Raw genomic sequence first — 14,978 nt, forward strand, 5'->3', positions numbered from 1 at the left:
TTAATAACTGCAGCTGTCAATGCTGTTCGGTGAGTATGTCAACTCGACAGTCTTCGCACTCACTGCTCGTTACTTTTTTTTTTTTACTGCTGCACTCTCTTTGTCATCGACTGGTTATGCTGAAGAGCCTGCTCCTCTTTTTATGCTAGGATTCTTGTGTTCACTGACTATGGAGCCCCGATTCCTAGGCTCCCGTTGCACTCCGTGGAATTTGTTATCCTGTGGAACTTTAATCAGCTGAAAAGCCTCGACGTGGGCAGTATCAATTAAAGCGTTGAGTCTCCTAAAACTCATCTTCTTTCTTTATCTGTGGTGTAGATCGTCAAGTTTTTCCCTTAAGGATAGACCAGTACTGCTTCACTCTCTTTTCCAACTTAGAAATGCCATTTTGCTCTTCTGTAGTTGGGATTCGCTCCATCTCCAAGATGCACACTGATTCGCTAACAACTTAGATGCTGCACTTTTTACTTTCATCTTGGTATATCTTGAAATAACACCCCAGGACTACTACCCAAGATGGGAGACGACTTTAGGGTATCACATCAGCTGGAAAGCCAATCAGCCAAGCATGATCCTGTTTTTGGGTCGAACATCTCATGAGAGAACTAGAGATGTCCAAAACCGAAAGCCCTACCTGACGTAACACTACTCACCATTTCAACATAACAACTGCTTTACAATCTAAGAGTCTAACCTTGTTTAGCTGACGTTCGTTGATGACGGTGTTTTGATATACTCAACTTGAAATGGTGTAATCAACAGTGAGAATATCAAATTACTGATGAACGGTTTGTGGCTGGTCATTTATATACATTGCGGGTGTGGTTGTCTAGGCCAAGCCATGATAGAATGTTCTAGAACATAGTTCCATGGGCTGGCTGTTGTGACTCATTAAATATATAAAATCTAACTAATTTAACGTAGTATATTTAATTTAAACTAAAAGTTGTTAAATCTAAGATTCTGTAAATTTTTATGAATACTGTGATAAAATGAAAAAAGACATTACGTAACACTACTCTGCTACGTCTCACGCGGCTGATACGGGGTAATGCAGGATCATGTGACACTGGTAAATTTTGCAGAAGTCAGTATTTCAGTGGGTGCAACCAAAATAATGCAAAGCATTTTCAAAATTTTCGTAATGAATATTGGGGACAACCCTAATATCTATCTATCTATCTATATACCTAGGCTACTTCCCCCAAGGAAAGGGAGGTAGCCGAGACAGGACGACACACTCCCCATTTACTCATCCATTCAAACACAGTCATTCGCATCTTAGCCCCAAAGGGGAGAAGGGACAGATCCTCACTGCACCACACCAAACAAGGGTCAACTGCGCAGTGCAATCAGTGACATCCGCAGCAGGGCCCGACAGCAGAGCTGGTTTAACCCTGCCACATCATAATAGACCCATCCCCTTACTCGTACCTGACCTGACTAGCTGATCAGACCAAATGCGGGAGAGTATCCCCTCAGGGCTGCGTCATCATTTATTCATTCACAATTTCTCTCCATTTATTTCTGTCATGCACAGCCACTCTTCCTTGCTCAACAGACTTCCCTCTCGCATCCAGCGCTCTCTTCAAACTGTCCATCCATCCTATTCGTGGTCTCTCTCTCAGCCTTACACCTCTCACATCAGATCTAATTATCTTTTTCACCAATTGCTCATAATCCATTCTCTCCATATGCCCAAACCACCACAACACCCTCTGCTCAACTCTACCAGCCATCTCCCGAACAACTCCAGTTCTCCTTCGCACTTCATCATTTCGCACTCGATCCATACGCGTCACTCCACACATACTCCTCAGACACTTCATCTCCATTACATTCAAACATTTCCTCTCTGCTACACCCATATTCCATGTTTCAGCCCCATATAACGCAGTCGGTACCACAACACCCTCATACAGCCTTCTCTTTACATCCATTCTAAGCGAACGACATCTAAACACTCTTTTCATTCCTCCCAGCACCTTTCCTACTTCATTTATTCTAAACTTCACTTCTGCATCTATTCTTCCATCCATAGCAACATGCGACCCTAAATATTTAAAACAATCCACCTCCTCAAGCAACTCACCATTCAAAACTATATTCATCGCCCTACCATCTACCAACCTCGTACACTTCATCACTTTACTCATATTCTCATTTACTTTCAATTTCCTCCTTTCACACACCCTTCCAAACTCCTCTACCAACTGTCTCAATCTCTCCTCTGAATCAGCCACCACTGCAGTATCATGTGCAAACAGCAGCTGCTTAAGATTCCACTCTCCACCATCGACATTCACCAGACTCAGACCTCCACCTAAAACACTTGCATTCACCTCTCTTACAACACCATCCATATAAATATTAAACAACCAAAGCGACATCACACATCCTTGTCGCAGCCCCACTCTCACGGGAAACCAATCACTCACAGCATTTCCCACTCTTACACAAGCTCTACTATTAGCATAAAAACTTTTCACCCCTTTTAGTAACCTACCATCAAGTCCATACAATCTTAAAACAGTCCACAAAGCCTCCCTATCAATTCTGTCAAACGCTTTCTCTAAATCCATGAATGCCCAAAACACATCCTTGCCTTTCGCTAAATACTTTTCACACACTTGTCTCACAGCAAACACCTGACCCACGCATCCCCTCCCTCTCCTAAAGCCACACTGCTTATCACCAATTACTCCCTCTGTAATGCTGATTTTATGTGTACGGTGTGTCGAGGTAAGCAGGTGGAGATTGTCAGACATGAAAGGATTGAACTTGCTGGTGAATCTCTTGAGTGTGTGGAAGAGTTTTGTTATTTGGGAGACATGTTGTGTGCTGGAGGTGGGGCTGGAGCTAGCTCTGTGGCTAGGGTGAGAAGTGGTTGGAAGAAGTTCAGGGAGCTCTTGCCTCTCCTGACATTGAGAGGACTCTCCCTACGTGCTAAGGGATCTTTGTATGCAGCATGTGTTAGGAGTGTAATGCTGTATGATAGTGAGACCTGGGCAGTGAAGGAGGAAGATATTCGCTGGCTCAGACGTACAGAAATGACAATGATTAGGTGGATGTGCGGTGCGTCTCTGTGTCCAAGGCCTGGAGGGACTGGGTTTACGATGGAAGAGTTGAGAGGTAGGATGGGACTGGAGTGTAGTGGTGTTGTGATGAGAAGGGGTAGATTGAGATGGTTTGGACATGTGGAGAGGATGGGGGATGATAATTGGGTGAGGAAGGTGAGAACTGTTAATATTGGGGGTGGGGTTATGAGGGGTAGACCGAGAAAGACATGGGACGAGGTCATTAAGCATGACTTCAGGGTTAAGGGACTGAACAGGGAGGCTTCAGTGGATCGTGCAGCATGGAGAGCCGCCATTAGGTGACCAAGGCCGACACATGCAAGCATGTTGGAGCCTTTAAAAACGAAAACGAAACGAAAACGAAAATGTACTCTCTCTAACTCTCATAATTAACACTCTACCATACACCTTACCTACAACACTCAACAGACTTATACCCCTAAAGCTAGTACATTCATACTTATCACCCTTGCCTTTATACAACGGGACCACACAAGCACTTGCCCAGTCAATTGGCACCATACCTTTCACAAAGCACACATGTTAGGACTCCATATTATAATTACAAATTATAATAGATAGATAGATAAATAGATAGACAGAGAGACAGATAGAAGCAGGGAGTCAGATGATGAGAAGGTATTGTGTCTGCGAGAATCGAGCAATGCTAAACATGCTTACACACTCTTAACTCAAGGAATGCTTATTAGGCACACGACAGCACCTAGTGACCATACACACACATACACACATACTCACACACAGGCTTCTAGAACTTTCCACTCACAAGGAACACACGTGACACACTCCTGCTACACCAGAATTTAGGAAAGAGAGCTCAGAGGGGGGTTAGCCACAGAACAGGCAGGAGCAGAAGGAGACAAGCCATACAAGAGGCAGGTCGCAGGGAGAAGGGCTTGGCAACTTGAGAGAGAGAGACAGAGAGAGCGAGACAGAGAGATAGCTAGCGGGACTGGACTCTATACTCCGCTCTGTGTGAGAGGCTTGTTAATATTTCCAAGACAAATAAAAATAGTCCCATACTATTCTTTACCTCTCCTGTCACTACATGACAAATAGGAAAGAAGATTATCTACTACAAGCTACTCCAAGATATAAAAACCGCTCGTCCACAAGTCTAATATATAGAAAACTCCACTACAAGTAAACACAAAGTAGTTTATGACATTTGGTAGCAGCAAACGTATACGAACCTCGTCTACGAATCAACATTGAATTCCTACAAAATATCAAGATTGAAAGCACAACCAACAACTTACAACCAGCTCCTGACAGAATTCTCTCCAACCAGCCCCCTCCGTCTCCCCGATCATCATGCTGATGCAGAGGTGAAGAGATCACACGACGCCTTGCAAGTAGTTTAACAAAATATTGATACGATCTTGCAATTTCTACGACGAATCAGCGAACTACAACCATCTACAATCAACTACAATTAACAACTCTACATCGTCTGTATAATCTTCTCCACGCACCTACAAGTAGCGGCAGTCTTCATCCCACAACGAGTAAATCACTAGAGAAAAGGACCGAGAAAACATCGAAATAGAAAAACGGAACAAACAAACGAAGAGTGAGACACGACTCATAACTCATCTTACTCACTCATCTTCACTCAAGTTACTCATCGCTACTCATTCACTCACCACAGCTACCAGTGTGGGAAGTTGAGGTCATCATGCATGCTTGCTGAAAAGTCAGTCAACTCACCACTTGCACCACCACTCACACCATTCCCACCACGGTAAAAATTAGTGAGTTACATAGTTACTTCATTTATACAATACACAGTGATAGACAATAAGCTTCTGCACAAACATATAAAACGTGCTGTATAGTTACAGCTTAAATACACATACTTACTTCAGTTAACTACATAACTCAAACACTAAATAATCACCAACAGTATATATTCTACACTGTATATATTCATTCATTTATTATAACATTTATTTACTACCAACGAGTGTTACCATTTATACCTACATAAAATACGTGTTTCATACATACAATTATACATTATTACATCTACAAAGTAATAAAGAAAATATACCATCACAGTTACTCAGTGAGCAATTAAAAGAACTGTAGTTAACATTTATTAATTAAAGCTACCTAGTGGAAACAGACAAATTAAGTTACAAGGTAAACTAGAGAGAGAAAAAAAAAATGGCCAACACAAATGACGTTAACAAGAATGAACATCTTCAACACAATCGTGAAGACAATGATTTCCACACAGTGCTGACACACATATTACTCACGATAGGTACAAGTGAACAACAACTCAGTGTATATAGTTAATACTGTATATAGTGTATATATATATATTTTTTTTATATAAAATAACAAAATATGGGGCTATATTACATCATTTTCAGTAATACCTGTGCAATATAAACTAAACTTTAAAAAAGTATCCCAAGGTAATTAGCCAGTAATTATGCAACCATGAACGACATAGAAAAAGCGTACACAAGCGAAGAAAAACAGACAATAGAAAATCAATACATACAAAAAAAAAAAAAAAGTAAGAAAGAAAAAAGAGAAATAGAGTAAGATCACATAACAAACAAATGAAAATAAGTGTAAGTGTTACTACATATGCCAATATACCACATAAACTACAAACAAAAAAGCAAACGGTTGTCTCCACAAGCTAGTGGCATGACACATCATCACTATCATCGACCGCAGCATAGGTTAGGACTGCAGTTATTACAATTATGTAACTCCATATTATAATTATGTAACGACAAACGATTGCATTATGTTACACTTATTACAATTATGTAACTACAAACGATATGTAACAATTATGTAACGACCAACGATTGCATTATGTTACACTTATTACAATTATGTAACTACAAACAATATGTACCAATTTATGTAACAGTTGCATTAACAAGATGTAACTTTTATGTAACTTTAACTACAATTATGTACCTACAAACGATATGTAACAATTATGTAACGACAAACGATTGCATTATGTTACACTTTGCCAATTAACAGTTCCATTAACAAGATGTAACTTTTATGTAACTTTAACTACAATTATAAGGCCAAGACACTTGTGTAAGAGTTGCATTAACAAATGTAACTACAAATATAAGGCCAACACAGGTATGCATTTCACTATAATAACCCAAATACATACTGTATTACAGTTAAATAATTTACTTTAATGCATTTATTCAAATATGTATACAACTTGTTTAAAATGTAATATTACTGAATAATCACTATTTACTATGAATATTATATGTATACAATATTCATACAATTATGTTACTTTTACAATATTATGTATTTCACTTAATTAGCTTATAAGTTCATTATAATGTGTATATAATATGTATTAATATGTTAGGACTATTAACTGTCGATGGTACGCCATTTTCGCGCGGCCGAGCAATGTATTAGGACTCCATATTATAATTACAAATCATAATAGATAGATAAATAGATAGATAGAGAGACAGATAGAAGCAGGGAGTCAGATGATGAGAAGGTATTGTGTCTGCGAGAATCGAGCAATGCTAAACATGCTTACACACTCTTAACTCAAGGAATGCTTATTAGGCACACGACAGCGCCTAGTGACCATACACACACATACACACATACTCACACACAGGCTTCTAGAACTTTCCACACACAAGAAACACACGTGACACACCCCTGCTACACCAGAATTTAGGAAAGAGAGCTCAGAGGGAAGTTAGCCACAGAACAGGCAGGAGCTGAAGGAGACAAGCCATACAAGAGGCAGGTCGCAGGGAGAAGGGCTTGGCAACTTGAGAGAGAGAGACAGAGAGAGCGAGACAGAGATAGCTAGCGGGACTGGACTCTATGCTCCGCTCTGTGTGAGAGACTTGTTAATATTTCCAAGACAAATAAAAATAGTCCCATACTATTCTTTACCTCTCCTGTCACTACATGACAAATGGGAAAGAAGATTATCTACTACAAGCTACTCCAAGATATAAAAACCGCTCGTCCACAAGTCTAATATATAGAAAACTCCACTACAAGTAAATAGAAAGTCTTTTATGACACACATTCAACAATCTTACTAACCAGTCAACAATAGTCACTCCACCACCCTTCAGGCATTCCACAGCACACCCATCCATACCTGCAGCTTTCCCTGTTTTCATCTCCTTTACTGCCTTCTCCACTTCCTCCTTCGTGATCAAAGAATCATTCAACTCTCCCAACACATTTATTCCTTGCACCCTTCCATCCGCCACAATCTCAGCCACCCTAATATACTGTGTATATATATTACTCCACTTTCTCCACATGGCACCGAATAATAACCTAAATAACATCTTAACCACCTCAGTGTGAAGGAGATAAGAGCATTTTTTTTTTTTTGTTCGAGAAATGCCGAACGATTTATTTAGCCAGTTTGGGACGTCTCGTGCTCACATGTTACGAGGAACAGGCAATGCATCACTTCAGTTGTTCTCCTACTTTTTCCCCTCAGCAATTAATAGTTTGTGTTTGGCTTTTAAACAGAAGCATCTGTGATGGAAGAGCTGCACAGTTATAGACCCACAACGTTGTCAGAAAGGAAGTGGTTTGTGTGGATGTGGCTCAGTGGACTGTCAGCCCGCGTTATTGCTCAAGACTGTGGTACGAGCGTCACCACAGTGTGCAGGTGGATCAGGCGATGGAAGCGGGAAGGAAATGTTAACACAAAATCTAGAAGTGGAAGACCACGGAAGAAAGGAAGTGACCCTTCAAGTAACTCGAAGAACAAACTTTATTACAATCCCTATCCACTTCCGGACAGTAATAGTTTTATACATTCGGATGCAGAGTTAACTTACCAAGACCTAGAGAGACATTACTGGGACGACATTTACAGTACGCAGATGATATGTTTGTAGGCCACAGTCCGACGTGCTCTTCCTCATACCCGTACTGCTTAGATAATTCGGTATTTATGAAGAGTGATGGATATCTCAGGGATGGAGGGACAATACTTAGGGCACCGTGGAACACAAATTAGGGATGCGTGAAAGTACGAAGGGAAAAATGTCAATGTTTCTGAAGTTCTATAAGTCGTGAGTTGTTCAAATGCAAACACTGTACCCACACTGGTTGTTTAAATTATAAAGAACATGGAAGCACAACAACAAATGTCATTGCCGCCGCACAACAAGTGTACCCTGATGCTGAACCTAAATTCATTGCGTAGAGACAGTCATTCACGTTGTTAACCCATTGAAATGGATGATGTTCTTTTTGTTTTATTTTTAATCCCACCAGGAGATGGTATTCAGCTATGGACGGCCCTCTCATACTGCAGGATTTACTGAAGCGTATTTTCTAATCCCTCCAATTCCAAGTCTCTCCCAAGCTAAGTCAGATCGTCCGGAGGTACTGGGGCAGATGTTGCGTTCTGTCTGTTTTCCATGGTCGGTTTCCTTTTTTTTATTTTCTGAAGGAAGCACACCTCCTCAACTTTTTTCAATTAATTGATATGTATATTCAGTAGGAAAAATCGTTTTGTAATTTAATCATGGAAGAAGATATTTATTTTGTTCTGTTATGAAGGTTTCTATATGTTTTTCCGGCGCCATATGACCGAGTTGTTGCTGCCTCAAGTTAATATTTAATCATTCTATTCGATTCCGAAGGTACCATGAATAAAATGACAAACACGTCATAGGACTGAGGGAGTTAAACCTGACCTATACAAGACATTAGCTTCGCCATTTTTTTTTTTTTTTACTCTCTCGATACTTCTTTATTTAACTGAGGAAGGTCTTTCGACGTGAAGGAAATAAATATCTATCCGTTTCATTAACCCTTTCAGTTAGAGGACTTTTTCAGCTTGAATAATATCGTCTGAAAGTAGCAAGAACAGAAAAAAATGCACCATAGTACTCGGTAACTTTTCAGTGAAAGACTGAGGCATTTTGAAATACTGGGGTGGGATTTTCAAACATACTTACGATCGCTTCCTTGTCATAATTCAGACTTGTTTTTTGCTGGAAGAACTAAACACATACAGGAAGATTTTGCACTTTCCCTTCCCTCGCTGCCCTTAAAACAACCGACGACAATTTTCCTCTACTAATATATTTGTAGGAGGAGCAGAGTGTATAGGAAAACAGTGCTGTCAATTGCCCTTGTTTTTAATGAAAAAAAAAAAAAAATCAACAAGGAATTGATCTTAATTATACTTCAGAGTCCCACCTTTATATCATTAGTTACACCGTAACGAACATTCGACTTGATGACTTTTTGAACATTAAAGTTAAGTTATTCACAGTGTTACTGATATTTTGCAATGTTTGATTCTACTTAGTGCCCACATATTGTCAATAATATACACATCCTGAAGCTTGTCATTTCAGTACCCTCTTATAAGTATAAATGTGTTAAGAAAGCTTATATTTTATAGTAATAGGTGGATGGGGGAGACGGTAGAAAATAAATAATCACATTTTTTTTTTAGATAACAGAGGAAGGAAAAACTAATGAATAAAAAAAAAATCCATACACCAGGTTAATGGTGTCCTCCATTCATAAAAAGTCTGTAACAGTTGGGCTTGAACAGATGTAGGTTGAAGTTTTGGGGAAACAGCTCTGGGATAGCGAGTTCCAAAGAGATGCAGTTCGGAGAATAAAAGATTTCTGATAGGCAGAAGTTCTGCAGTATGACATGTGACATTCCAGTCATGAGCGCTACCAGATTCCAGTGTAGCACAAGGGAAGGAATGGAGAGGTGGCACAATGGATGCAACTTCGTCTGAGCATTTGCCATAAAAAACATCTGTAAAACAATGCAAGGTAAGCAACATTCCTTCTTACCTGTGGAGGAGGTAGTTCATTTATAATAGAAGAGTTATTAACAATTCTAACAACTTTGTTCTGAAATTTGTTTATTTGCTTTAGTGCAACCTCTCCACATCCATTCCACAAGGGTGAGCAATATTCCAGCTGAGAGTGAACATGACTCTTATAAACTATAGCCAACTACTCGTCAGTGAAGAAGCTACGAACTCTGGCCAATAATTCAAGTTTCTTTGAGGTAGTTTTAGCAAGTGATCTGACATGAGACGTCCAGCTGAGGGCACTGTTAAGTGAAACCGAGAATTTCCTTACTTTGGGAGACTGGAATTTAGTAGCACTGAAGGTAACATAGAAATTCGGCAATATTTATCTGTTAGTAAAGTGTGTATGTTTGGTTTTACTAGCATTAAATGAGACAAGGCTATTTTGTCCCCATTCACTGATCCTAGATGGATCTTGATTTATAAATATTGCTACACCGAGTTGTGAGTTAGAGATATTAAAGTTTGTGAATGGATGTTTAAGTATGAATGAACTGTGAAGTGTTGAGTCATCTGCATATGAATGGATGGGATTATGGGTAACATATATGAGATCATTAATATGAATTAGGAATAGGGTTCGAGCAAGAACTGATCCTTGTGGCATGCCGACGTTAATTGAGTGGAAAATGGACAACCTACCAGAAAAACAACAAGTTTGACACCAGCACTCAACCAGCCTTGTACATCACCTCAAGGCATCTCAAAAGTTGTCCTGTCTTTCGATACTCCCTCCCACCACTCAGATACTCCACAGACACATCACTGATGTACACTGCATGCACCTCGACACATCCCAAACACGCTCCACTTACACAGCAAACACACTAGGTACCAGTATCCCTCATCCTCAACACACCACATAAAAAAAAAAAAAACAAGTCCAGTGATTCATTGATTTAGTGGCACACTTTGGGACACACTTGATTTTGCCACACTATGGGTGCAACAAAATTATATGGATGATTGGATATTTGGGAAGCCTTTTATGTCAACATTTTCTAACCAATTATGTTTTGTATTTCACTAGCTTTGCCAATAGGATGACTCAGCAAGTTTCCACACACACACACACACACACACACACACACACACACACACACACACACACACACACACACACACACACGCACACACACACACACACACACACACACACACACACACACACACACACACACACAGAGTAGCTTTAATAGTAGATATTCATATTATCTCTAGAATATTATGTTAAGCTTGGGAGAAAGATTTTGGACTGGATGGAGTTGATGCATCCTTCATTTGTCCTTTCACAAGAGGAGCACCCTCTTATTGGAAGATACTAGGAGTAGCAGAAGTAACTAAAAAGACCTCACTCTATCGAAGAATATCAGTCTTATTAGAGTACTGGGTACAGGTAGGCTGAACTGCACAATGAAGTGGCACTGCTACTTCTGGTCGAGTATGTTGCTGCTGCTGTGTGCTGGAATGACATATCACGCCCATGCATCACCCGAATCAGCCTCGAAGGGAAGGACACTCTCCCATTCTCAACATCCACTGCTTGTCCACAACACTTCACATCCAGGAATTATCCAAGCCCATAATAACATCTCGGATAAATTAGTATCCACAACAACTGTAATAACTGGTTCGGGGCTTCTAGACTCTCCTTTACGAAGGTAAGTGGTAAGATTTTTGTACTTGCCAATAACAAATATGGATATTTAAATAATAAAATAATAATGCTGATGTATCTTTTATTAGGTCTGTCAGTCATCACATCTCTTCATTTATAACCGAAGTAATTTCCGTACGGCTCACTCTGAGTTTAGGACAACCACAAGACATCATAGCTTACAGTACTGTACGTGCACAGGCACTCACAACAGCACAAGTAAAGGGAGTGACAAACTTATAGGAATTGCAAATACAAGGATATGGATGCAATAGTAAACAAAAGTAACTGGAACTTTTGCACTTGGGTTAATACAATGAGAAGTAGAAAAAATGTTGCTTTGATGGATTTTGCAGGATAAGTTTTGAGAATATGCAGTGAGAAAGAGGAAGACTGGATTCGCTGGACAACTACAAGGACAGTGGGAGAGCGATATTTAAAGCGAGAATGGAAAGAAATATCATCTGGGAGGGGAGGGAAAGCACTAACATTAAAAGCAAGGGTTAAACAGGCGATTAGAGAATTGTATGTTTTTTTTGGGGGGGTGTAATAATGGGAAGGAAAAATAGGCTAATATGTCGTGGAGATCGAGAAAATGATGGAAGGTAGGGGAGATGGGAAAGACAGCCGAAAAGCGAGGAAAGGAGTGGATCCTCTTACGGATAGAAGTCTGACAATTACAAAATTATGCAACTTAATAAACCTAACCATTAAAGTGCGCTTTGTGAGCGCGTGACGAGAAAGCAAGCGCTATATTATCACAATTTCCCTCTTATATACAATTATAGGCGGAATCTCTGATATTTAATTGCTTAAATTGATGCCAAAAAATGCAGTGTTACGCCGTAAAATCATTTTACCCTCCACCTCACAAAGTTAGAGGAGGGTATTGTTATCGCTGGTGTCTGTCTGTAGAATTGGGTGGCTGGGTGTAGAGATTTCATTTCTGGATGAAATCTCAGAAAGTATTAACTATAGTCATGAAACTTCAGTTATGTGTCTTACAGTGAACTGATGCCTTTTGATAGGTAGAATGTTGTGTCAATCGTAAAAAAAAAAGAAAAAAAAAAAGAAAAAAAAAGTTTTTCGAAGAGATTTCAATGCAATCTGCATAGGGAATCTGAAGCCAGAACCAGAACGTATTCACAATAGAGCCATGACATTTCAAATAGTTATGCGTCTTATGGAGAACTGGTGCCTTTTGATAGGTAGAATGCAATACCTTCAGTAGTTTTTTTTTTTTTAAATAATGAAAAATGAAAATAAAATAATTCTTCTGAGATAACTGTTGACTCTGTGTTATACAAGGGGTGGCGAGGTGAGGGACGTTATACAATTAGTTACGTGTGCAGCGAGGTGGAGGGTATGTGCTTAGTCAAATGGAGGGTTGTAACAGCGTAGTGTTATCTATGTTTAATTTTGATTTCATAATAGGGGTATTCACCAATTAAAGCCGAACACCTCCTTCAAAATCTCAAGATTCCAAGGGGTTCCTACGCTTTTCTGGGTGAGTTTGTAGACTTCTGTATAACAAAAATTACTGAATGAGTGTATCACATGCTGAAAGAATTTCAACTCTACTTCACATAGGAGTAAACATATTAGCGTCTGCCTAGTGTGACGGTTGGTTCGGGTCAGGCCACTCACTTCCATATATAGCTGAGAGTAAACGTCGCTGACCCGCTTCGCTAGCTTGCTCCTAATAATTGGACCGAAGAATGCCTCACTACCTGTGCCAGGCATAACACAAGGAAAGCAGAATGAATGGATGGTTAATAACAAGAAACACACAAAAAAAAAAAAAAAAAAAAAACACACATCAGAGAGAATATGAAACACGATTATATACCTGAGACACTGAAGTGCATAATGTCTCTTGACAGGCAAGAACAAAGTGAGTAATGAGGGGATTTTCTCGACTGCATTCAGGACTTCCTCCACGCTATGTGCTGCACAATTTCTTAAGATAATTTACCTTACAGCAAGGGACTAACTAATACAAATGATAGGAAATGTATAGGAAGGAGGGGGATCACATACACACACACACACACACACACACACACACACACACACACACACACACACACGCTCGCTCATATCTATTTACAGATAAATAGATAGATAGGTAGATAACATTAGTGTCAGTAACTCCTAAAACAATAAGGAAAACAGTTTGGCAATCGCTTGAAATTGTTATGAATTGAGGATTGCGAATAAAAATCACCCTTAACGACACCATTATAACGAATTTGATCACAGAAGAGAGGATTATTCTTTGCTTAAACAGAAAATCAAATAAAGAACAACCTTCAGGTTACTCTGAACGATTAGAATTGAGATCCAGGCTGACGCAGCCAGTATTCCCTCGGGGCTGGTCCCTCGAATTAGCGGCTAGTATTATGCAGTAGCACATATATTTTAAAATGAATTTTCCTCCACTGAGTAGGGGAAGAACAAGTCCTTGTTTATCCTTATCACTGGCATGAGAGATCTGCTGCTGTTGCTGGCGTGCTCAGTGTGGTACGTAGATACTGTATTCTTCTTTAAAGGGACGTGGGTGTTAATTTTTGACTTCTAGAACGTTTGCCCTCCATTATAATCACTGTTTGACAACTTGGATGATCCATATTGTGGAATGGGAGTCGTCTTGTGAGAGCTTGGATTCTACTTAAATGATGTTTACAGCTTTCCATCTTCTTTTGCATAGTCCTCTGTGGCATCTTCTTTTGGATTAAGTCTTTGTTTTGGTCTTCTCTGAAGTCTTAGGTAATTTCTGGTGCATATTCTGTTTCCCGTTTGGAGCCTATTGAACTGAGGATCGTTTTCGGCCTTCTCAGGATGATGTTGATGGACTCTGGGATCTCGTCCCAGTGATAGGTCGTTTGTTGGAATCTTCCCACATGGGGTTTCTGAGAGTCTGGTCTCGCTGATGGATTGCTTGATGACGATTTTCTTGTATATGGGGCTGACATTACCGTGATGGTCTTCGGAATAGTGAGATCTCGATTTTGATGGTTAACAGACCGCTTTCTTGGAGAAGATGATCGATGTATCACGCCATCAGCTCCCTGTCTCTTCTCCAGAATGTTTCGGCAACTGTTATATGCAGTCGCATCTTTATGTATCTGTTTCAGTCAAATCAATGTTTCTTGTTGGTTTTGAGTCGCTCCTAACTCAGCTGACGTAAATTTAGCAGCGGCTTCGGGGTACATTGTGTAGTATCTGGGTTGAGTCTTGCTGGTAGCAATTCGCGGGAGTGCAGTGGGTGGATGTTGGGCAGCGGGTGTTTCCTGGCGGGATCTTGTTACTTGGATAAGAGAGTTTCATATTTTGCACTCCCTACTGACGACTGTCTTGCCT

This window comes from Coenobita brevimanus, chromosome 40 (assembly GCF_032717465.1).
Source record: "Coenobita brevimanus isolate Jiangsu-jjx chromosome 40, ASM3271746v2, whole genome shotgun sequence".
In the NCBI taxonomy this organism is placed as follows: Eukaryota; Metazoa; Arthropoda; class Malacostraca; order Decapoda; family Coenobitidae; genus Coenobita; species Coenobita brevimanus.